The sequence below is a fragment of the Fundulus heteroclitus genome, unplaced genomic scaffold (assembly GCF_011125445.2).
Source record: "Fundulus heteroclitus isolate FHET01 unplaced genomic scaffold, MU-UCD_Fhet_4.1 scaffold_28, whole genome shotgun sequence".
NCBI classification, from domain to species: Eukaryota; Metazoa; Chordata; class Actinopteri; order Cyprinodontiformes; family Fundulidae; genus Fundulus; species Fundulus heteroclitus.
The window spans coordinates 4,866,439-4,892,743 of NW_023396689.1; the positions used below are offsets into that span (position 1 = coordinate 4,866,439).

General features: G+C 40.2%; 1 long non-coding RNA gene across 1 annotated transcript; it reads left to right on the forward strand.

The window, feature by feature from the left end:
* The first annotated feature begins 3,836 nt into the window (after window positions 1–3,836).
* On the forward strand, window positions 3,837–5,855 carry LOC118559415. Its single transcript, XR_004928849.1, has 3 exons — window positions 3,837–3,865; window positions 5,518–5,589; window positions 5,816–5,855. It is a non-coding gene; the product is annotated as an uncharacterized LOC118559415 (long non-coding RNA).
* Window positions 5,856–26,305: the final 20,450 nt, after the last annotated feature.

The window sequence follows — 26,305 nt, forward strand, 5'->3', positions numbered from 1 at the left end:
CATCTTGCTGGTTTTTAGTAAAAACAACGACGTCATCTGCATAGGCAGATAAAACCACTCTACTATTAAAACCAGGTAAAACCAAACCATGAACAGTAGAACGTATCTTTTGAAGCAGGGGTTCCAGGGAGAGCGCGTAGAGCATCCCGGATAGGGCGCAGGCTTGGCGAACACCTCTACGCACCCTAAAAGGAGCACACAGACCACCGTTAATCTTTAGCATACTCTCAATGCCACTGTACATCACCTGGATCTTGGCGATCAGACCAGCGCCGAACCCGAACCTCTCCATAGTTTTCCACAGGAAGCCGTGTTCGACGCGATCAAACGCCTTTTCTTGATCTAATGCGATCAAGCCCGTTCTTAAACCCAATGAACCGGAGACCTCCAAAACATCCCGAATTAGGTAGACGTTATCTACCATGGACCTGCCGGGGACGCAGTAGGTCTGGTCCCGGTGGATGACCTGCTCCATAGCTTCTCTCAGCCGCGTTGCCAAGGCTTTGGAGAGGATCTTGTAGTCGGTGCAGAGGAGAGACACAGGGCGCCAGTTCTTAATGTCCTGCAGGTTCCCTTTCTTGGGCAGGAGGGTGATGACTGCCCTGTGGCACGAAAGCGGGAGTGAACCAGTGGCCAAACTCTCATTATAGACCTCCAGTAGGTCTTCTGCCAGGATGTCCCAGTAGGCTTTGAAAAACTCTACTGTAAGACCATCGATGCCTGGGGCCTTCTGGCCCTGCATATTCAGGAGGGCTGTATGGACCTCTTGTACCACCAGGGGGCGCTCCAGCTGTACATTGGTCTCCTCAGAGACCTGGGGCAGCCCACCACAGAACTCCCCAAACAGCTCCTCGTTCTCCATATACTCACTCTCAAACAGAGTGGAGTAAAACTCAACAGCCCTCCTCCTGATCTGGCCCAGTTCACTCACCTGCTGCCCTGTGTCAGATAGAAAGGAATGGATCACTCTCCTCTTTCCGCGTTTCCTCTCCAAGCTGAAGAAGAAGCTAGAGGGAGCATCCATCTCTGTGATGTTCTGAACCTGAGACCTGACCAACACGCCTTGGACTTTAGACTCCAGCAGGTTGGCTAAAACTAGCCTTTTGGATTTGAGAGCTTCAATATGCTCTCGATTTCCTGTGGACTCACTTAAATGTTCTAGTTCAACTATATTCATCTCCAGATCTCTGATAGATCTGGTGACGTCACGAGTGACATTAAGAGTATGCTGTTGACAAAGTTGTTTTATTTGAACTTTTCCATGGTCCCACCACTGCCTTAGACAAGTAAAATCACCCTTTCTTTGTCTAAAAGCAAAGAGTGGTCTGTAAAAGCTACTGGTAAAATCTGACATGTTTTAAACACATTAAAATGATATTTAAAACAATAAAAACGGTCAATACGTGCTGAAGAGAGGCGGTTTTCTTTACTGTGGGACCAAGTGTACTGTCTGGAGCCTGTGTGCATCCTCCTCCACACGTCCACCAGGCCGTGAGATGAGACAAGCTGCTGCATGGCTTGCTGGGAAGCTTGGTGAGGCTCTTTATGATTCCGGTCTAACAATTCGTTTTCTGTACAATTAAAATCCCCACCTAAAAAAACATAATCATCAGACCCGCAATCTCCCAACCTCTCCCCAATTTTCTCTAAAAAACGCTTCCTCTCTGCACCGACGTTAGGAGCATAAATATTGATAAAAACTACGTTAAAATGGTCAAACTGAGCTTTTACTAAAAGACACCTTCCCTGGACGATACTTTCTACATTAAAAGAGTTTGGGGTGAAAGCTGAGGAAAAGAGGAGGCCCACCCCAGAACTCTGGGAGGTGCCGTGGCTAAAAAAAGCTTCTCCCTTCCATTCCTTGCGCCAGTCTGCTTCATTGTTGAGATCACTGTGCGTCTCTTGTAAAAATAAAACACTAATTCTTTTCTGTTTTGCTATTTCATAAATCATGGTGCGTTTAACAGCCTCCCTAGCCCCATTAACGTTTAAAGAAGCTATTTTAAAATTATCCATGTTGGGTAAAAGGCTAAAAACAACACCACAATAAAATACGCACAATAAAAATAATAAGTTAGTGCTCATCATTATATTCAAAATTGTTTTCTCACTTTTCCCATAATTTTCTTCAGTATAAAAACCTCCTGATCAGAAAACCCAGACTCTTCTTTTCTTCCAATATAATATCTCGCAGAAAAATAAAATATTTTTAAATTGGGAAAATATTTTTCTACTTTTATCCCTCTTAATCTTTTCGTTTCCTGGAGAAAACTATTAAAAGACTCCACAGGATAACGTGCCTCTGCACTGCTACCCTGTGACAGAGACACCTCACTGCTGTCAGACAGCTCACCCTCACTGTCACTGCTGTCTGACACATCTTTTCTCTCTGTGGCCAGCTTGCTCACCTGCTTACTGCTCTGAACAGCAGTCATCACATTTTTTCTCTTACTGCGCCTTTTTAAATTCATAGGCGCCTCCTGCTCCATCACCTGCTCTCCCTCGCCTTTCTCCTCCACAGGAGCCACCACAGACTCCCCCACAGGAGCCACCACATGCTCCTCCACACTCACCTCCCCTCCACCTGCCACCGCCTCACCTTTCCCTCCCTGCTCTCCACACACACCAGTCACCTCACCACCAGTCTCACCCTCCTGCTCTTCACACACACCATCCTGCTCCATCTCACCCTGAGTCTCCACTTCCTCACCAGTCACACAAGTTTCCCCACCACCACACACCACCGTGCTGCCCTCACTCACTACGCAATCACTCTTTTGTGGATCAGATGTTTCATCCACATTTTTCTCCTCCACTAAACTCTCCTGCGACCGGAGCTGACGCCACGGCTTCCTCCGCGGCTACGCTGGAGTTCCCCGCAGCGCCAGACTCCTCCACCGCGGCAGGAGCTCCAGCCTCGCCGGACACACCCACCTGCTCCCCGGCTGCAGCAGGCTGTTGCTCCGCGGAGCCCAACGGAGCCGACCCGGCTCTGTTTGGGCACGACTTTATCAAATGTCCCTCCTGTCCACAGCCGAAGCACTTCATGTTGGATGAGGTGGCGAACAAGACGTAGTCAAATTCGTCCACTCTCACCCGGAAACGCAGGTTTAGCTCCTCGCCACGGTTGTTGAGGATCATGAAGAGTTGTCTCCGGTGGGAGACAACATGCTTCAGCAGCGGTGATTTACACCCCGACAGAATCGTTTTAACGGGGGAAACCACCTTTCCGTGACGAGAGAGCTCTTTAACGAGAAACTCGTCGCTAATGAACGGAGGGACATTTGATAAAATCACTCTGGTAGCGGGCTGCGTGAGCGGCGACACCTGGAGGAACGAGCCGTTCACAGAAATGCCCGACTCGACCAACAGGTTCGCCTGCTCAACGCGCCCAACAAACAACACCGCGGCTCCGTTCATGCGAGCCGCGGACTTGATGGATCCATGACCAATCACCTCACCCACCGCCAAACAAACGTCCTCCACGCTGCACGGAGACCCGGCACCCACCTTGATGCCGTTCCTCCGTGTCAGCGCGGAGAAGACGCCAGAACCACCACCCACCACCATGGCGTTCAAGACGCCGACCTGCCGCCGGGCAAAACCCGACGTCCACCAACCCCACCAAAAAACCCTAACAACCAAAGTAAAACAACTATATACACAATATTTACACTCACCCAGTGAAAAAGGACAGAAAAAAGTAAGAAAAACCACTCAAAACAGAGTTTTCTCATGCGCTCTCTCTTCCGCTCCTTCACTCACACTCCTCCCACACGAAGAAGAAGAAAAAGAAGCCGTGTTCGCGCTCACTATTTCGCGGAGACCAGCTGTTGAACAGACTTCATCTTCGCAGCAGAGGAAGGTCAGACCAGAAGTTAGGTATGAAAAACTTTCCAGACAATTGTTATTTTATTTGATGATTAAAGGTGATGTAAATATTTGTGTTTTAATTCACGTTAAGTCACGTCGTATAAAAAAGCCGAATTACCAGTTAGCTTAGGCAGTTACGAAAAACAAAGGATACATAAATGTATTTGGCTAAAATTATAACACTTTTTTTATTTTATTTGTTTTTTGCTTGCTGAAAGTACGATAGGAGTGTGGTTTGCAGTAGTATGGCGTTGTACAGACATTTTTTTGAAGGGTGTTGCTAACTGGCTAGAGCAGGATGTATCGGGTGGCATATTAAGACTTGTGCTGCTTTTTCGGGCTTAGTCACTATTTGTAAAATTCAATGGCATAGCACAATCTTTATCGGCTTCGAGGTACTGGGGCTTGGGTGGTTGTCTTATCAATTTCCCACATGTCAATCACTGCGACATGCTCGCGCTCTCTACCCGATATGTACCATCAGCTTCTTTGCGCATGCGCAAACAGAATAACTTCCAGGTCGCCGTTGAGTGTGCTTTATTAGTTTAAAAAGGACCAGAAAGTATTCCCATCATTTCATACAGAATTGTATTGTCCCCAGAGAGCTCACAGTCTGTGCACAGCACGCCCAATTATGTGGGAGCTGTAACTTTGTATTTTTTTATCAGTAGAGCACCGACTTTAGCTAAACAACCGCCTTAGGCTATTACTACTTCTTCTGCTCTGAGACCTCAACAGGGTAAAAACAAAACAAAGCGCCAATCTCCACCTAGTGGTGTGAGGCATTCACACGGTGCGTCAATGTGCTGTCATTGACGCACCGTACTTCACTGGAGCCTTCACACTCCAGCCTGGGAGGTGAATTTTTAATGTCATAAATTTAACATCACGCTAGGTTAGTGTTCACATTTATTTTCATTTTGGTTTAGTAAAGTATTATTGAATTAAACAGAAATAGCAGTTGTAGATATTCTCAGGTGTCTATATTTTCAACCCTGGATCTGTTTGGGTTTTCTGCTCCACAGCATGTTTGTGAAAACAAATGTCTCAACATTCAGGGAGAGGCTTTGGTCCTTAAGGCCGCCATTAACTCCTTTTACTTTATCAATTTGCAGTTAATTGTTAATACAATGATACTAGTATCAATATAATGCATAACTACGCAGTCATGAAATTCAGTTAACAGCTAAAAAATGTTTTTAATACCAGAGATTTAATTTGAGATCAAATTGAAAATAATCTATTCTAAATCCTGAGAATTGGAATCAAATTTATTCTTGAAATTTGAATCAACCTTCCCTACTGACTTCCAAAGAGCCCATAATGTTTTGGATAGATCTCAATCAGGCTTTGCACATCTTTCATAAAGCAGGCCTGCTTCATGATCGTCATGATATCAACACCATGCTTTGGTTAAGCAGTAAACAACTTATAACTCATTCATAAGTGTTTATGAATTAAGAGTGGGCAAGAAAAACTGTTTCTTGCCAAATAGTGAACCTAATTAGTTCAACTATGTAATCATTCCAGAATTGCTTATATTAAACATTTCAGGCTAAGATACTGCCTTGTAAGTAAAACCAGTCAGTTTTGTCTCTTTTTAAGTCATGCAAAATCTTATTTGTGTGCAACTTTCTCTGCCAGGGAGTAACAAGAGGAGGGTGGAAACCCAGATGATGATGATCTTCTGGAATGACTGGCTGATGGAGGCGGATGGTATGTCATAACTACTGTATGAAAGACTTAAAGGAGCTTTAAGTAACTGAATGGTTAAAACCCAAACAACACATACACTATGCCTTTCACGGAGACTAGCCATTAACTCAACAGTTGATTAGTGCTGTAAAACTGCACTGAATTTTTACTTCCACAATACAGGTATAAGATGTTTTATTCTGTTCTATATCTGGTCTGCTTCTTTTACTGGTTTCCATGTTTGCAGGCTGCTGCTCTTTCGCCAAAATAAAATACCAAATGCTGCGAATTTTGGGAATTCTCAAATGATTGGCTCAGGAACCAGGAAGTAAGTACAAGCTACAGCCTGAACCAAAGTAGTTCTGGATCATACCTCTAGGTTTGAAAAGAGAAAAAATTTACTAAGACGTTGATGGAGAGGACCGATCGTCCGGTAGGGAATGTTACTTCCATCCTGGATGACAAATGAGAATTATTTATTTATTTAACTGTAAATGTCTTACTAATAGTTATATACGTTGCGTTTTGCTTTACAGTGTATCTCCCTTGAAAAAGAAGGCGATTATTCACAGGAAGCTGGCTCCCTGGTTTAATTTAGACCTGCGTTCTTTTTGTAAAAAAAAAATGCTAGGAAATTGAAGAGAAAATAGCGCTCTACACACCATGAGGAATCCTACCTAATCTAGAAAAACAGTCTACTGTTGTATAAAAAGACCCTTCACTGAGTTAGAGCAGCATATTTTTAATCATTAATTGAAGAGATTAAAAATAATCCTAGATTTCTCTTCATTAAAGTTGCCAAATTTACAGAGTCATAGCTCTGTTGATCCATCCTTTCCCTTAGCTCTTAGCAGTAATCACTTTATGGGATTCTTCATAAATAAAATTGATTCCATTAAAAATAAAATAATTGGCATCCTCCCAAACATGATCACCTCATCCTCAGTAAGTGAGGCAGCGTTGGAGGAATCTTTAGGACCTGCGTGGTGTTTGAACTGTTTAGTCACCTGAAACGGTCTTCCTACAGTCTTGAAGGAGTTCCCAGAGATGCTTAGCACTTGTTGCTCTGTCACTCTGCGGTCCAGCTCACCCCAAACCATCTCCATTGGGTTCAGGTCTGGTGATTGTGGAGGCCAGGTCATCTGGCGCAGCACCCTATCACTCTCCTTCTTGGTCAAATAGCCTTTACACAGCCTGGAGGTGTGTTTGGGGTCATGTTGTTGAAAAATAAATGATGGTCTAACTAAACGCAAACCGGATGGAATAACATGCCGCTGCAAGATGCTGTGGTAGCCATGCTGGTTCAGTATGCCTTCAATTTTGAGTAAATCCCCAACAGTGTCACCAAAGCACCCCCACACCATCACACCACCTCCTCCATGCTTCACAGTGGGAACCAGGCATGTAGAGTCCATCCATTCTCCTTTTCTGCGTCGCACAATGACACGATGGTTGGCACCAAAGATCTCAAATTTGGACTCATCAGACTGGTCTAATGTCCATTCCTTGTGTTATTTAGCCAAAGCAAGTCTCTTTTACTTGTTGCCTGTCCTTATCAGTGGTTTCCTTGCAGCTATTTTACCATGAAGGCCTGATTCACACAGTCTCCTCTTAACAGTTGTTCTAGAGATGTGTCTGCTGCTAGAACTCTGTGTGGCATTGACCAGGGGTCCATTCTTCGTACGTCGCTAACTCAGTTAGCTGGATTTGATTGTTGACGATTTGGCATGACCTTGGATCGTTTGGTTCTTCGAAACTCATCTCGGACTTGCTGTCATAGGAAGCTTAAACCTGCTCGAGAGCAGGCTTATTTCATGTAAACAGGATTAGATCACAGCTTTATAAGCGGAGGAGATAGGGAAGTCTGTCGTAGCCATGTCCATTTTTACGACAGCAACCTGTTGCAGAAAGTGCAAGAATAATTTTGAGCTTTTGGAATTAATCGCGTATTGCGCAATAGACAGGATCCTTTAGTGCAGCACGACAGTGTAATTGTAGAGAGATTTTTCTTGGTGGCTGTTATAAACAGACAAACACATCATTTAACAGTGGCTTTTAAAGAGGAAAAAGTTGTTTTAGAGCCATAAATAGAAAATATTTAAGTTATTTGTATGATGGTTTGCTTTTTATTTTTATCTTATTCAGTAAGAAGATTTGTTCAGGCCATATTATTATGAAGTTTAGTTTTACTTTGAAAGGTTTATCTCAGATAACTCAATCCAGCCATACTAATCATAAACAGGTGTGTTCGAAGAACCCAATTAGCTGGATCATGATTAGCCGGATGAAATCATCTTAGATGTGTCATTTGATCTCGGATGTTTTAAGCAACGTACGAAGAATGGGCCCCTGGTCTCTAATCTAAGCTGCAGTTAACCTGCGATTTCTGAGGCTGGTGACTCGGATGAACTTATCCTCCACAGCAGAGGTGACTCTTGGTCTTCCTTTCCTGGGGCTATCCTCATGTGAGGCAGTTTATTTGTAGCACTTGATGGTTTTTGCAACTGCATTTGGGGACACTTTCAAAGTTTTCCCAATTTTTCGGACTGACTGACCTTCATTTCTTAAAGTAATGATGGCCACTCGTTTTTCTTTACTTAGCTGCTTTTTTCTTGCCATAATACAAATTCTAACAGTCTATTCAGTAGGACTATCAGCTGTGTGTCCACCTGACTTCTGCACAACACAACTGATGGTCCCAACCCCATTTATAAGGCAAGAAATCCCACTTATTAAACCTGACAGGGGACACCTGTGAAGTGAAGACCATTTCAGGTACCTCTTGAAGCTCATCAAGAGAATGCCAAGAGTGTGCGAAGCAGTAATCAAAGCAAAAGGGTGGCAACTTTAAGAACATATAAGACATATTTTCAGTTGTTTCACACTTTTTTAAGTATATAATTCCACATGTGTTAATTCATAGTTTCAATGCCTTCAGTGTGAATCTACAATGTTCATAGTCATGAAAATAAAGAAAACTGTTTGAATGAGAAGGTGTGTCCAAACCTTTGGTCTGTACTGTATGTTAGACCCAATCCCAACCAAGTTGTTTAAGGAGGTATTTCCTTTGATCAGTGGCCCTATTTTGGACATGATTAATATATCCTTGGTGAATGGATATGTACCACAGGCTTTTAAAATAGCTGTTATTAAACCTTTACTTAAGAAACCTCTTGATCAAGATGAGTTAGTAAATTACAGACCTATATCTAATCTTCTTTTTCCATCTAAAATTCTTGAGAAAGTAGTTGCTAATCAACTATGTAAACATTTACAAAGCAATGACCTACTTGAGGAGTTTCAGTCAGGCTTCAGAGCTCATCATAGCAATGAAACAGCTCTGGGGAAGGTCACTAATGATATTCTCGTGGCCTCAGATAATGGACTTGTGTCTGTACTTGTCCTGTTAGATCTCAGTGCTGCATTTGATACAGTTGATCACAATATTCTCCTACAAAGACTTGAACATACTGTACAGATTAAGGGGAAAGCATTTGGCTGGTTTAAATCTTATCTGTCGGACAGATTCCAATTTGTTCATGTTAATAATAAATCTTTAAACTCTAGGGTCACTTGAGGAGTACCACAGGGACAGAAGTTGTAATCTTTGGACCAGAGTCCACAAAAAAATAAACTTCTTAATCAATCACTCAATCTGGATGGCATTAACTTGGCCTCTGGTTGTAAAGTAAAAAATTTGGTGTTATTTTCGACCAAGACATGTCATTTAAATCCCATATTAAACAGGTTTCCAGAGTTTGCTTTTTTCACCTCAGGAATATCGCCAAAATTAGAAACATTCTGTCCAGGGGTGATGCTGAAAAACTAGTCCATGCATTTGTTACTTCAAGGCTGGACTATTGTAATTCTTTACTATTAGGAAGTCCACAAAATGCAGTAATTTTACAACTTTTATGTGCAGTTTTCTCTCAAATGTCTTCCACAGGGAACACGGCCTGTCTAGGCTTTTCTACCTCTCCGATGATTTAATTCTTGCATAGTGAGGACGGGTGATCCTGCGGCTGCTTGTTCACCCTACATACAACCTCTTTGTCCGATACATGGGAGTGTGGCATCTTGCAGTCCCCTATATTTGGTTTAATCTGAGTATATAGCTATTGACAAGTTGAGCAGTAAAAGTTAGGATTTATACAGTTTTGGTGTTTTTCTTACCAGATGCTGTATCATCATTCCTGTGTTCATATCACTTTGAAATGTTTTGTTGGTCAATTTCAAAGTAAACAAACCATTGCAAACTTTTGAAAATTGTCTTAATTTTTTTTATATGAATGTGAAACATTTTTACAAAGTATGATGAGTTATTGGTATGGATTGTTAAAAATCCCTTTTTAAAGGCAAAACTCTGAGTTCTAAAATTAAATACAAGACGCATGGTGGTGCTCATTTTAATAGCTTTGAAACTCAACTTTGCAGTAAAAGGAGGCGTTGGTGTCAAGGACTCTTATTTTGAAATCTCAGTTGAACCGGAAGTAGCGTGTACGTAGTTTTATCATGACTGCATCGATCAGTAAGTGACGAACCAAGGTGTTTGTCGGAGCTAATTGGGAACAATGAGGGAGTTATTACTGTTGTGACATTAAAGATTTAAAAAGTAAATGTGAATAAAATAAAGGTAACCGCACAGGCTGACGGCAGCAGGAACCCACCCAACTGTAAAAGCAGTGCATGACAACATCAGGTGACAACACGGCCCGATAACGGGGACAACAGGTAGCAACGACAGGTATAACAACACAGGGAGATGACGGTGAAGACGACAGAGGAGACGACAGGTGTAACAGCAGAGGAGACGACAGGTAGCAACGACAGGTGTAACAGCAGAGGAGACGACAGGTAGCAACGACAGGTGTAACAGCAGAGGAGACGACAAGTAGCAACGACAGGTGTAACAGCAGAGGAGACGACAAGTAGCAACGACAGGTGTAACAGCAGAGGAGACGACAGGTAGCAACGACAGGTGTAACAGCAGAGGAGACGACAGGTAGCAACGACAGATATAACAGCAGAGGAGACGACAGGTTGTAACAGCAGAGGAGACGACAGGTTGTAACAGCAGAGGAGACGACAGGTTGTAACAGCAGAGGAGACGACAGGTAGCAACGACAGGTGTAACAGCAGAGGGAAATAACGGTGAAGACGACAGGTTGTAACGACAGATATAACAGTAGAGGAAACGACAGCAAACCGAGATCACGTGATGACAGGTTCAACAACAAGGTCAAACAACAAAGTGAAGAAATGCCATGCACTTGATCCCTCATGTAGACACAATACATATGCTCACAGCATATGGACACGACATATGCAGCTTCTATTACATAAGCAGGATACATACACACCTTGCATAGACACATACATGGACACATGAACACGTCAGAAGACGCATAAACATAATTTTGGCACTAATGGAACCCCATACACTAAGGGTGTTTCACCGCCAACTGGGTGCGGTAGGTCTTAACAGATATAATGATAACAAAAATATCTCATACCAGTTTAATTTAAGAACTGACGTCTAACCATTTTCCTTGCTTTTCTTGATAAGTGATTTTGGCTACTAAGTTCTTACATCAATAGCTATGGCATTGTACTGCCAAAAACAGCTTTTAGGCATCAAAACCACATTTGGTTCTCGATTAAATAAATATTTCAAAGTCGACAAGTCAGGCTAATCAAAATCAATTAATCGATTAGTCCTGACGTCATCGTGATCTAATCTATAATGAAACAAATATAGTTCACCCCAAAAGGAAATTGTAAAACATGTGTGAGATCTAATTTTCTTTATATATTGCGCATGTTCCATACATTAGGTTTTTTTTATCGTCTTATTTTTATCATTGTGTGGGCTCTACTGTGCTTTATTGAACAGCTGAGAAAGTGGATCAGGGAGGCTGGGATTTAACTGGGCTGTCTGTGTTCATATGGCGACTGTGACTTGATGGGTTGAGTAGTTGTCTTGAGGGTTGATTCCAGCTTCCCCTTGTCACATGTCGATGTGCCCCTGGGCAAGGCACTTTACCCCAAGTTGCCTACCGAGCTGCTATCAATGTATAAATGAATTAGGCTCTAGTGTGCGGCGCAGTCAGTATGTTGATTCACTATTTGTATGTTTGTTATACTTAACAAAATTTCTGTCTGTTTCAGCACGTCAGCCTGAAGAGGTCGTCAAGAGATACAGAAAAGTCCTTAAGGAAGAAAGGAAGAAAGTTGAGTGTGGCATATCGAAGGGTCAGTGTCTACAGAAACACCATCGTCGCCAGTGCTCCCATCTGTGAGCTGGCTGTTGTGGCACCAAAGAAAGACAAGGAGTTGCTGCTTGCTCATACACCACCGCAACGACTGCAGGACTTTGCCAGAAAATGTTAGGAAGTGTTGATTGATGATTCAAACCTTTTGAGGGATGTTGAACATCAAAAGAAAAAGGGGAAACTGCTTCCTCTGTCTAAGAAAACTTAGTGTTGTTTTACTGTGAGATGGTGCCCTAGAGCAGTTCAGTTGTGGCTTGGGTTGAGTTCATTTAGTATAGCGGGTCCAGGTTGTGGATATGTTCAAATCAGTAATGCCAATGGCTTTATTTTGATTTACTTTTTTTTCTCATGTCCTGCACAAAAAGTGCCCAAACTCCAAGAGTTTGTATAGTGTTGGATACTGCTGTGCTGCCATGTTCAACAAGTTGTCTGTTTTATGTATTTGCTAATATATTGTACACATGAAAGTCTATGGGTGGAAGAAGGTTGAGATACAAAAATGTGACATTTTAAATATCACATAAAATTTCTGTACTTTGAACTTGTTTCTCCCATTTTCTGTTTTACAAAGTTTCACTGGTATTAGTAGAAACTATTAACAAGTGACCTATAAAGTTTGAATTAATGTAGTAGTTAATTATTAGTTACAAGCTTATGAATGTTATTGAAACGTTATTCTAAAGTTGAAGCTATTCCTCATTTACCAGCAGTTAATAAATGAGGAATAGTTGCAACTTTAGAATAACGTCCCAATAACATAAATAAACTATTAACTGATACTTAACAAGGCATTAGTAAGTAATTCACTAACAGTTTATTAATGGTTTATTAACTATCTATTAGGCATAGTTAGCAAATTATTAACAGACTCTTAACAAGTGATTAATAAGTCATTAATTAACAGTTTACAATTTATCTATTAGCTAGTTATAACGGATAGTTATTATAAAGTGTTACCGAACATGCCAAATATGCTGCAAATGAACATTCTATTTGCCCGGTCATTATTAACAGCAGAACACTGTTTAAACTCAGTGAAATTCATATATAACACTATTCAGACGATTTGGGCGCTAAAACAGAAGAGAGCAGTCAACAAACTCAGATGTGTGGAAACAATGCTTACACCTTGTGGGGAGACCTAATTTGGTCCTTCTGACACCTAAATAAGTCTTTTTTGCTGCTCTAATGCAAAAGGCCACTGAAAGAATGTAATGGTTATAATTCACTTCTCACAGCTCAGAAAGGCAGAAATTTGATGCCAAATATGCTGCAAATGAACATTCTATGTGCCCGGTCATTAGTAACAGCAGAACACTTTAAACTCAGTGAAATTTATATTTAACATGATTCAGAAGATTTGGGCGCTAAAACAGATGGGAGCTGTCCAACAGCTAATGTGTGTGGAAACACTGCTTACACCTTGTGGGGAGACCTAATTTGGTCCTTCTTACACATATATAAGTAATTTTTGCTGCTCTAATGCAAAAGGCCACTCAAATAATGTAATGGTTATAATTCACTTCTCACAGCTCAGAAAGGCAATAATTTGATGCCAAATATGCTGCAAATTAACATTCTATTTGCCCGGTCATTATTAACAGCAGGACACTGTTTAAACTCAGTGAAATTCATATTTAACGTGATTCAGACGATTTGGGCGCTAAAACAGAAGAGAGCAGTCAACAAACTCAGATGTGTGGAAACAATGCTTACACCTTGTGGGGAGACCTAATTTGGTCCTTCTGACACCTAAATAAGTCTTTTTTGCTGCTCTAATGCAAAAGGCCACTGAAAGAATGTAATGGTTATAATTCACTTCTCACAGCTCAGAAAGACAGAAATTTGATGCCAGATATGCTGCAAATGAACATTCTATTTGCCCGGTCATTAGTAACTGCAGAATACTGTTTAAACTCAATGAAATTTATATTTAACATGATTCAGACGATTTGGGCGCTAAAACAGATGGGAGCTGTCCAACAGCTAAGGTGTGTGGAAACACTGCTTACACCTTGTGGGGAGACCTAATTTGGTCCTTCTGACACCTAAATAAGTCTTTTTTGCTGCTCTAATGCAAAAGGCCACTGAAAGAATGTACTGGTTATAATTCACTTCTCACACCTCAGAAAGGCAGAAATTTGATGCCAAATATGCTGCAAATGAACATTCTATTTGCCCGGTCATTATTAACAGCAGAACACTGTTTAAACTCAGTGAAATTCATATTTAACACTATTCAGACGATTTGGGCGCTAAAACAGATGGGAGCTGTCCAACAGCTAAGGTGTGTGGAAACACTGCTTACACCTTGTGGGGAGACCTAATTTGGTCCTTCTGACACCTAAATAAGTCTTTTTTGCTGCTCTAATGCAAAAGGCCACTGAAAGAATGTAATGGTTATAATTCACTTCTCACACCTCAGAAAGGCAGAAATTTGATGCCAAATGTGCTGCAAATGAACATTCTATTTGCCCGGTCATTATTAACAGCAGAACACTGTTTAAACTCAGTGAAATTCATATTTAACACTATTCAGACGATTTGGGCGCTAAAACAGAAGAGAGCAGTCAACAAACTCAGATGTGTGGAAACAATATTTACACCTTGTGGGGAGACCTAATTTGGTCCTTCTGACACCTAAATAAGTCTTTTTTGCTGCTCTAATGCAAAAGGCCACTGAAAGAATGTAATGGTTATAATTCACTTCTCACAGCTCAGAAAGGCAGAAATTTGATGCCAAATATGCTGCAAATGAACATTCTATGTGCCCGGTCATTAGTAACAGCAGAACACTGTTTAAACTCAGTGAAATTTATATTTAACATGAGTCAGAAGATTTGGGCGCTAAAACAGATGGGAGCTGTCCAACAGCTAATGTGTGTGGAAACACTGCTTACACCTTGTGGGGAGACCTAATTTGGTCCTTCTTACACATATATAAGTAATTTTTGCTGCTCTAATGCAAAAGGCCACTCAAATAATGTAATGGTTATAATTCACTTCTCACAGCTCAGAAAGGCAATAATTTGATGCCAAATATGCTGCAAATTAACATTCTATTTGCCCGGTCATTATTAACAGCAGGACACTGTTTAAACTCAGTGAAATTCATATTTAACGTGATTCAGACGATTTGGGCGCTAAAACAGAAGAGAGCAGTCAACAAACTCAGATGTGTGGAAACAATGCTTACACCTTGTGGGGAGACCTAATTTGGTCCTTCTGACACCTAAATAAGTCTTTTTTGCTGCTCTAATGCAAAAGGCCACTGAAAGAATGTAATGGTTATAATTCACTTCTCACAGCTCAGAAAGACAGAAATTTGATGCCAGATATGCTGCAAATGAACATTCTATTTGCCCGGTCATTAGTAACTGCAGAATACTGTTTAAACTCAATGAAATTTATATTTAACATGATTCAGACGATTTGGTTGCTAAAACAGATGGGAGCAGTCAACAAACTCAGATGTGTGGAAACAATGCTTACACCTTCTGGGGAGACCTAATTTGGTTCTTCTGACACCTAAATCGTCTAAATCATGTTAAATATGAATTCCATTGAATTTAAACAGTGTTCTGCTGTTACTAATGACCGGGCACAAAGAATTTTCATTTGCAGCATATTTGGCATCAAATTTCTGCCTTTCTGAGCTGTGAGAAGTGAACCTTACATTCTTTCAGTGGCCTTTTGCATTAGAGCAGCAAAAAATACTTATTTAGGTGTCAGAAGGACCAAATTAGGTCTCCCCACAAGGTTTAAGCATTGTTTCCACACACCTGAGTTTGTTGACTGCTCTCTTCTTTTTTAGCGCCCAAATCGTCTAAATCATGTTAAATATGAATATCATTGAGTTTAAACAGTGTTCTGCTGTTACTAATGACCGGGCACATAGAATGTTCATTTGCAGCATATTTGGCATCAAATTTCTGCCTTTCTGAGATGTGATAAGTGAATTATAACCATTACATTATTTGAGTGGCCTTTTGCATTAGAGCAGCAAAAATTACTTATATATGTGTAAGAAGGACCAAATTAGGTCTCCCCACAAGGTTTAAGCATTGTTTCCACACACCTGAGTTTGTTGACTGCTCTCTTCTGTTTTAGCGCCCAAATCGTCTGAATCATGTTAAATATGAATATCATTGAGTTTAAAAAGTGTTCTGCTGTTACTAATGACCGGGCATGTAGAATGTTCATTTGCAGCATATTTGGCATCAAATTTCTGCCTTTCTGAGGTGTGATAAGTGAATTATAACCATTACATTATTTGAGTGGCCTTTTGCATTAGAGCAGCAAAAATTACTTATATATGTGTAAGAAGGACCAAATTAGGTCTCCCCACAAGGTGTAAGCAGTGTTTCCACACACATTAGCTGTTGGACAGCTCCCATCTGTTTTAGCGCCCAAATGGTCTGAATCATATTAAATATGAATTCCATTGAGTTTAAACAGTGTTCTGCTGTTAATAATGACCGGGCAAATAGAATGTTCATTTGCAGCATATCTGGCATCAAATTTCTGCCTTTCTGAGGTGTGAGAAGTGAATTATAACCATTACATTCTTTCAGTGGCCTTTTGCATTAGAGCAGCAAAAAAGACTTATTTAGATGTCAGAAGGTCCAAATTAGGTCTCCCCACAAGGTGTAAGCAGTGTTTCCACACACCTTAGCTGTTGGACAGCTCCCATCTGTTTTAGCGCCCAAATCGTCTAAATCATGTTAAATATGAATTTCACTGAGTTTAAACAGTCTTCTGCTGTTACTAATGACCGGGCACATAGAATGTTCATTTGCAGCATATTTGGCATCAAATTTCTGCCTTTCTGAGCTGTGAGAAGTGAATTATAACCATTACATTCTTTCAGTGGCCTTTTGCATTAGAGAAGCAAAAAATACTTATTTAGGTGTCAGAAGGACCAAATTAGGTCTCCCCACAAGGTGTAAGCATTGTTTCCACACACCTGAGTTTGTTGACTGCTCTCTTCTGTTTTAGCGCCCAAATCGTCTGAATCATGTTAAATATGAATTTCACTGAGTTTAAACAGTGTTCTGCTGTTACTAATGACCGGGCACATAGAATGTTCATTTGCAGCATATTTGGCATCAAATTTCTGCCTTTCTGAGCTGTGAGAAGTGAATTATAACCATTACATTCTTTCAGTGGCCTTTTGCATTAGAGCAGCAAAAAAGACTTATATATGTGTAAGAAGGACCAAATTAGGTCTCCCCACAAGGTGTAAGCAGTGTTTCCACACACCTTAGCTGTTGGACAGCTCCCATCTGTTTTAGCGCCCAAATCGTCTGAATCATGTTAAATATGAATTTCACTGAGTTTAAACAGTGTTCTGCTGTTACTAATGACCGGGCACATAGAATGTTCATTTGCAGCATATTTGGCATCAAATTTCTGCCTTTCTGAGCTGTGAGAAGTGAATTATAACCATTACATTCTTTCAGTGGCCTTTTGCATTAGAGCAGCAAAAAAGACTTATTAGATGTCAGAAGGACCAAATTAGGTCTCCCCACAAGGTGTAAGCATTGTTTCCACACATCTGAGTTTGTTGACTGCTCTCTTCTGTTTTAGCGCCCAAATCGTCTGAATCATGTTAAATATGAATTTCACTGAGTTTAAACAGTGTTCTGCTGTTAATAATGACCGGGCACATAGAATGTTCATTTGCAGCATATTTGGCATCAAATTTCTGCCTTTCTGAGCTGTGAGAAGTGAATTATAACCATTACATTCTTTCAGTGGCCTTTTGCATTAGAGCAGCAAAAAAGACTTATATATGTGTAAGAAGGACCAAATTAGGTCTCCCCACAAGGTGTAAGCATTGTTTCCACACATCTGAGCTGTTTGACTGCTCTCTTCTGTTTTAGCGCCCAAATCGTCTGAATCATGTTAAATATGAATTTCACTGAGTTTAAACAGTGTTCTGCTGTTACTAATGACCGGGCACATAGAATGTTCATTTGCAGCATATCTGGCATCAAATTTCTGCCTTTCTGAGCTGTGAGAAGTGAATTATAACCATTACATTCTTTCAGTGGCCTTTTGCATTAGAGCAGCAAAAAAGACTTATATATGTGTAAGAAGGACCAAATTAGGTCTCCCCACAAGGTGTAAGCAGTTTTTCCACACACCTTAGCTGTTGGACAGCTCCCATCTGTTTTAGCGCCCAAATCGTCTGAATCATGTTAAATATGAATTTCACTCAGTTTAAACAGTGTTCTGCTGTTAATAATGACCGGGCACATAGAATGTTCATTTGCAGCATATCTGGCATCAAATTTCTGCCTTTCTGAGCTGTGAGAAGTGAATTATAACCATTACATTCTTTCAGTGGCCTTTTGCATTAGAGCAGCAAAAAAGACTTATATATGTGTAAGAAGGACCAAATTAGGTCTCCCCACAAGGTGTAAGCAGTTTTTCCACACACCTTAGCTGTTGGACAGCTCCCATCTGTTTTAGCGCCCAAATCGTCTGAATCATGTTAAATATGAATTTCACTCAGTTTAAACAGTGTTTTGCTGTTAATAATGACCGGGCACATAGAATGTTCATTTGCAGCATATTTGGCATCAAATTTCTGCCTTTCTGAGCTGTGAGAAGTGAATTATAACCATTACATTCTTTCAGTGGCCTTTTGCATTAGAGCAGCAAAAAAGACTTATATATGTGTAAGAAGGACCAAATTAGGTCTCCCCACAAGGTGTAAGCATTATTTCCACACATCTGAGTTTGTTGACTGCTCTCTTCTGTTTTAGCGCCCAAATCGTCTGAATCATGTTAAATATGAATTTCACTGAGTTTAAACAGTGTTCTGCTGTTACTAATGACCGGGCACATAGAATGTTCATTTGCAGCATATCTGGCATCAAATTTCTGCCTTTCTGAGCTGTGAGAAGTGAATTATAACCATTACATTCTTTCAGTGGCCTTTTGCATTAGAGCAGCAAAAAAGACTTATATATGTGTAAGAAGGACCAAATTAGGTCTCCCCACAAGGTGTAAGCAGTTTTTCCACACATCTTAGCTTGTTGACAGCTCCCTTCTGTTTTAGCGCCCAAATCGTCTGAATCATGTTAAATATGAATTTCACTGAGTTTAAACAGTGTTCTGCTGTTACTAATGACCGGGCACATAGAATGTTCATTTGCAGCATATCTGGCATCAAATTTCTGCCTTTCTGAGCTGTGAGAAGTGAATTATAACCATTACATTCTTTCAGTGGCCTTTTGCATTAGAGCAGCAAAAAGACTTATATATGTGTAAGAAGGACCAAATTAGGTCTCCCCACAAGGTGTAAGCATTTTTTCCACACACCTTAGCTGTTGGACAGCTCTCTTCTGTTTTAGCGCCCAAATCGTCTGAATCATGTTAAATATGAATTTCACTCAGTTTAAACAGTGTTTTGCTGTTAATAATGACCGGGCACATAGAATGTTCATTTGCAGCATATCTGGCATCAAATTTCTGCCTTTCTGAGCTGTGAGAAGTGAATTATAACCATTACATTCTTTCAGTGGCCTTTTGCATTAGAGCAGCAAAAAAGACTTATATATGTGTAAGAAGGACCAAATTAGGTCTCCCCACAAGGTGTAAGCAGTTTTTCCACACATCCTTAGCTTGTTGACAGCTCTCATTCTGTTTTAGCGCCCAAATCGTCTGAATCATGTTAAATATGAATTTCACTCAGTTTAAACAGTGTTCTGCTGTTAATAATGACCGGGCACATAGAATGTTCATTTGCAGCATATCTGGCATCAAATTTCTGCCTTTCTGAGCTGTGAGAAGTGAATTATAACCATTACATTCTTTCAGTGGCCTTTTGCATTAGAGCAGCAAAAAAGACTTATATATGTGTAAGAAGGACCAAATTAGGTCTCCCCACAAGGTGTAAGCATTTTTTCCACACATCTGAGTTTGTTGACTGCTCTCTTCTGTTTTAGCGCCCAAATCGTCTGAATCATGTTAAATATGAATTTCACTCAGTTTAAACAGTGTTTTGCTGTTAATAATGACCGGGCACATAGAATGTTCATTTGCAGCATATCTGGCATCAAATTTCTGCCTTTCTGAGCTGTGAGAAGTGAATTATAACCATTACATTCTTTCAGTGGCCTTTTGCATTAGAGCAGCAAAAAAGACTTATATATGTGTAAGAAGGACCAAATTAGGTCTCCCCACAAGGTGTAAGCATTTTTTCCACACATCTGAGTTTGTTGACTGCTCTCTTCTGTTTTAGCGCCCAAATCGTCTGAATCATGTTAAATATGAATTTCACTCAGTTTAAACAGTGTTCTGCTGTTAATAATGACCGGGCACATAGAATGTTCATTTGCAGCATATCTGGCATCAAATTTCTGCCTTTCTGAGCTGTGAGAAGTGAATTATAACCATTACATTCTTTCAGTGGCCTTTTGCATTAGAGCAGCAAAAAAGACTTATATATGTGTAAGAAGGACCAAATTAGGTCTCCCCACAAGGTGTAAGCAGTTTTTCCACACACCTTAGCTGGTTGAATGCTCCCATCTGTTTTAGCGCCCAAATCGTCTGAATCATGTTAAATATGAATTTCACTCAGTTTAAACAGTGTTCTGCTGTTACTAATGACCGGGCACATAGAATGTTCATTTGCAGCATATCTGGCATCAAATTTCTGCCTTTCTGAGCTGTGAGAAGTGAATTATAACCATTACATTCTTTCAGTGGCCTTTTGCATTAGAGCAGCAAAAAAGACTTATATATGTGTAAGAAGGACCAAATTAGGTCTCCCCACAAGGTGTAAGCATTATTTCCACACATCTGAGTTTGTTGACTGCCCTCTTCTGTTTTAGCGCCCAAATCGTCTGAATCATGTTAAATATGAATTTCACTCAGTTTAAACAGTGTTCTGCTGTTAATAATGACCGGGCACATAGAATGTTCATTTGCAGCATATTTGGCATCAAATTTCTGCCTTTCTGAGCTGTGAGAAGTGAATTATAACCATTACATTCTTTCAGTGGCCTTTTGCATTAGAGCAGCAAAAAAGACTTATATATGTGTAAGAAGGACCAAATTAGGTCTCCCCACAAGGTGTAAGCAGTTTTTCCACACACCTTAGCTGTTGGACAGCTCCCATCTGTTTTAGCGCCCAAATCGTCTGAATCATGTTAAATATGAATTTCACTCAGTTTAAACAGTGTTTTGCTGTTAATAATGACCGGGCACATAGAATGTTCATTTGCAGCATATTTGGCATCAAATTTCTGCCTTTCTGAGCTGTGAGAAGTGAATTATAACCATTACATTCTTTCAGTGGCCTTTTGCATTAGAGCAGCAAAAAAGACTTATATATGTGTAAGAAGGACCAAATTAGGTCTCCCCACAAGGTGTAAGCATTATTTCCACACATCTGAGTTTGTTGACTGCTCTCTTCTGTTTTAGCGCCCAAATCGTCTGAATCATGTTAAATATGAATTTCACTCAGTTTAAACAGTGTTCTGCTGTTAATAATGACCGGGCACATAGAATGTTCATTTGCAGCATATCTGGCATCAAATTTCTGCCTTTCTGAGCTGTGAGAAGTGAATTATAACCATTACATTCTTTCAGTGGCCTTTTGCATTAGAGCAGCAAAAAAGACTTATATATGTGTAAGAAGGACCAAATTAGGTCTCCCCACAAGGTGTAAGCAGTTTTTCCACACACCTTAGCTGTTGGACAGCTCCCATCTGTTTTAGCGCCCAAATCGTCTGAATCATGTTAAATATGAATTTCACTCAGTTTAAACAGTGTTTTGCTGTTAATAATGACCGGGCACATAGAATGTTCATTTGCAGCATATCTGGCATCAAATTTCTGCCTTTCTGAGCTGTGAGAAGTGAATTATAACCATTACATTCTTTCAGTGGCCTTTTGCATTAGAGCAGCAAAAAAGACTTATATATGTGTAAGAAGGACCAAATTAGGTCTCCCAACAAGGTGTAAGCATTATTTCCACACATCTGAGTTTGTTGACTGCTCTCTTCTGTTTTAGCGCCCAAATCGTCTGAATCATGTTAAATATGAATTTCACTCAGTTTAAACAGTGTTCTGCTGTTAATAATGACCGGGCACATAGAATGTTCATTTGCAGCATATCTTGGCATCAAATTTCTGCCTTTCTGAGCTGTGAGAAGTGAATTATAACCATTACATTCTTTCAGTGGCCTTTTGCATTAGAGCAGCAAAAAAGACTTATATATGTGTAAGAAGGACCAAATTAGGTCTCCCCACAAGGTGTAAGCAGTTTTTCCACACACCTTAGCTGTTGGACAGCTCCCATCTGTTTTAGCGCCCAAATCGTCTGAATCATGTTAAATATGAATTTCACTCAGTTTAAACAGTGTTTTGCTGTTAATAATGACCGGGCACATAGAATGTTCATTTGCAGCATATTTGGCATCAAATTTCTGCCTTTCTGAGCTGTGAGAAGTGAATTATAACCATTACATTCTTTCAGTGGCCTTTTGCATTAGAGCAGCAAAAAAGACTTATATATGTGTAAGAAGGACCAAATTAGGTCTCCCCACAAGGTGTAAGCATTATTTCCACACATCTGAGTTTGTTGACTGCTCTCTTCTGTTTTAGCGCCCAAATCGTCTGAATCATGTTAAATATGAATTTCACTCAGTTTAAACAGTGTTTTGCTGTTAATAATGACCGGGCACATAGAATGTTCATTTGCAGCATATCTGGCATCAAATTTCTGCCTTTCTGAGCTGTGAGAAGTGAATTATAACCATTACATTCTTTCAGTGGCCTTTTGCATTAGAGCAGCAAAAAAGACTTATATATGTGTAAGAAGGACCAAATTAGGTCTCCCCACAAGGTGTAAGCATTTTTTCCACACATCTGAGTTTGTTGACTGCTCTCTTCTGTTTTAGCGCCCAAATCGTCTGAATCATGTTAAATATGAATTTCACTGAGTTTAAACAGTGTTCTGCTGTTACTAATGACCGGGCACATAGAATGTTCATTTGCAGCATATTTGGCATCAAATTTCTGCCTTTCTGAGCTGTGAGAAGTGAATTATAACCATTACATTCTTTCAGTGGCCTTTTGCATTAGAGCAGCAAAAAAGACTTATATATGTGTAAGAAGGACCAAATTAGGTCTCCCCACAAGGTGTAAGCAGTTTTTCCACACACCTTAGCTGTTGGACAGCTCCCATCTGTTTTAGCGCCCAAATCGTCTGAATCATGTTAAATATGAATTTCACTCAGTTTAAACAGTGTTCTGCTGTTAATAATGACCGGGCACATAGAATGTTCATTTGCAGCATATTTGGCATCAAATTTCTGCCTTTCTGAGCTGTGAGAAGTGAATTATAACCATTACATTCTTTCAGTGGCCTTTTGCATTAGAGCAGCAAAAAAGACTTATATATGTGTAAGAAGGACCAAATTAGGTCTCCCCACAAGGTGTAAGCAGTTTTTCCACACACCTTAGCTTGTTGACTGCTCCCATCTGTTTTAGCGCCCAAATCGTCTGAATCATGTTAAATATGAATTTCACTCAGTTTAAACAGTGTTCTGCTGTTAATAATGACCGGGCACATAGAATGTTCATTTGCAGCATATTTGGCATCAAATTTCTGCCTTTCTGAGCTGTGAGAAGTGAATTATAACCATTACATTCTTTCAGTGGCCTTTTGCATTAGAGCAGCAAAAAAGACTTATATATGTGTAAGAAGGACCAAATTAGGTCTCCCCACAAGGTGTAAGCATTGTTTCCACACATCTGAGTTTGTTGACTGCTCTCTTCTGTTTTAGCGCCCAAATCGTCTGAATCATGTTAAATATGAATTTCACTGAGTTCAAACAGTGTTCTGCTGTTACTAATGACCGGGCACATAGAATGTTCATTTGCAGCATATCTGGCATCAAATTTCTGCCTTTCTGAGCTGTGAGAAGTGAATTATAACCATTACATTCTTTCAGTGGCCTTTTGCATTAGAGCAGCAAAAAAGACTTATATATGTGTAAGAAGGACCAAATTAGGTCTCCCCACAAGGTGTAAGCAGTTTTTCCACACACTCTAGCTGTTGGACATGCTCCCATCTGTTTTAGCGCCCAAATCGTCTGAATCATGTTAAATATGAATTTCACACAGTTTAAACAGTGTTTTGCTGTTAATAATGACCGGGCACATAGAATGTTCATTTGCAGCATATTTGGCATCAAATTTCTGCCTTTCTGAGCTGTGAGAAGTGAATTATAACCATTACATTCTTTCAGTGGCCTTTTGCATTAGAGCAGCAAAAAAGACTTATATATGTGTAAGAAGGACCAAATTAGGTCTCCCCACAAGGTGTAAGCATTGTTTCCACACATCTGAGTTTGTTGACTGCTCTCTTCTGTTTTAGCGCCCAAATCGTCTGAATCATGTTAAATATGAATTTCACTCAGTTTAAACAGTGTTCTGCTGTTACTAATGACCGGGCACATAGAATGTTCATTTGCAGCATATTTGGCATCAAATTTCTGCCTTTCTGAGCTGTGAGAAGTGAATTATAACCATTACATTCTTTCAGTGGCCTTTTGCATTAGAGCAGCAAAAAAGACTTATATATGTGTAAGAAGGACCAAATTAGGTCTCCCCACAAGGTGTAAGCATTGTTTCCACACATCTGAGTTTGTTGACTGCTCTCTTCTGTTTTAGCGCCCAAATCGTCTGAATCATGTTAAATATGAATTTCACTGAGTTTAAACAGTGTTCTGCTGTTACTAATGACCGGGCACATAGAATGTTCATTTGCAGCATATCTGGCATCAAATTTCTGCCTTTCTGAGCTGTGAGAAGTGAATTATAACCATTACATTCTTTCAGTGGCCTTTTGCATTAGAGCAGCAAAAAAGACTTATATATGTGTAAGAAGGACCAAATTAGGTCTCCCCACAAGGTGTAAGCAGTTTTTCCACACACCTTAGCTGTTGGACAGCTCCCATCTGTTTTAGCGCCCAAATCGTCTGAATCATGTTAAATATGAATTTCACTCAGTTTAAACAGTGTTCTGCTGTTAATAATGACCGGGCACATAGAATGTTCATTTGCAGCATATCTGGCATCAAATTTCTGCCTTTCTGAGCTGTGAGAAGTGAATTATAACCATTACATTCTTTCAGTGGCCTTTTGCATTAGAGCAGCAAAAAAGACTTATATATGTGTAAGAAGGACCAAATTAGGTCTCCCCACAAGGTGTAAGCAGTTTTTCCACACACCTTAGTTGTTGGACTGCTCTCTTCTGTTTTAGCGCCCAAATCGTCTGAATCATGTTAAATATGAATTTCACTCAGTTTAAACAGTGTTTTGCTGTTAATAATGACCGGGCACATAGAATGTTCATTTGCAGCATATCTGGCATCAAATTTCTGCCTTTCTGAGCTGTGAGAAGTGAATTATAACCATTACATTCTTTCAGTGGCCTTTTGCATTAGAGCAGCAAAAAAGACTTATATATGTGTCAGAAGGACCAAATTAGGTCTCCCCACAAGGTGTAAGCATTGTTTCCACACATCTGAGTTTGTTGACTGCTCTCTTCTGTTTTAGCGCCCAAATCGTCTGAATCATGTTAAATATGAATTTCACTGAGTTTAAACAGTGTTCTGCTGTTACTAATGACCGGGCACATAGAATGTTCATTTGCAGCATATCTGGCATCAAATTTCTGCCTTTCTGAGCTGTGAGAAGTGAATTATAACCATTACATTCTTTCAGTGGCCTTTTGCATTAGAGCAGCAAAAAGACTTATATATGTGTAAGAAGGACCAAATTAGGTCTCCCCACAAGGTGTAAGCAGTTTTTCCACACACCTTAGCTGTTGGACAGCTCCCATCTGTTTTAGCGCCCAAATCGTCTGAATCATGTTAAATATGAATTTCACTCAGTTTAAACAGTGTTTTGCTGTTAATAATGACCGGGCACATAGAATGTTCATTTGCAGCATATTTGGCATCAAATTTCTGCCTTCTGAGCTGTGAGAAGTGAATTATAACCATACATTCTTTCAGTGGCCTTTTGCATTAGAGCAGCAAAAAAGCCTTATTTAGGTGTCAGACGGACCAAATTAGGTTCCACACAAGTTGTAAGCAGGGTTTCCAAACACTTAGGTTGGAGCTCCTCTGTTTTAGCGCCCAATGTTGAATCATGTTAATAGAATTCAGAGTTAAAAGGTTCTGTGTACTAATGACGGGAAATAGAATGTTCATTGCAGCACTATTGGCATAAATCTTGCCGTTTGAACTGTGGAAGTGAATTAAACATTACATTCTTTCGTGGGCCTTGTGAGAGCAGCAAAAAGGACTATAGTGTAGAAGGACCCAATTAGGTTTCCCACAAGTGGGTAAAGTTGTTCACAAACTTAGGCGTGGATAGCCCATCGTTTTAGCGCCCAAATAGTTTGAATATGTAAATATGATTACTGAGTTTAA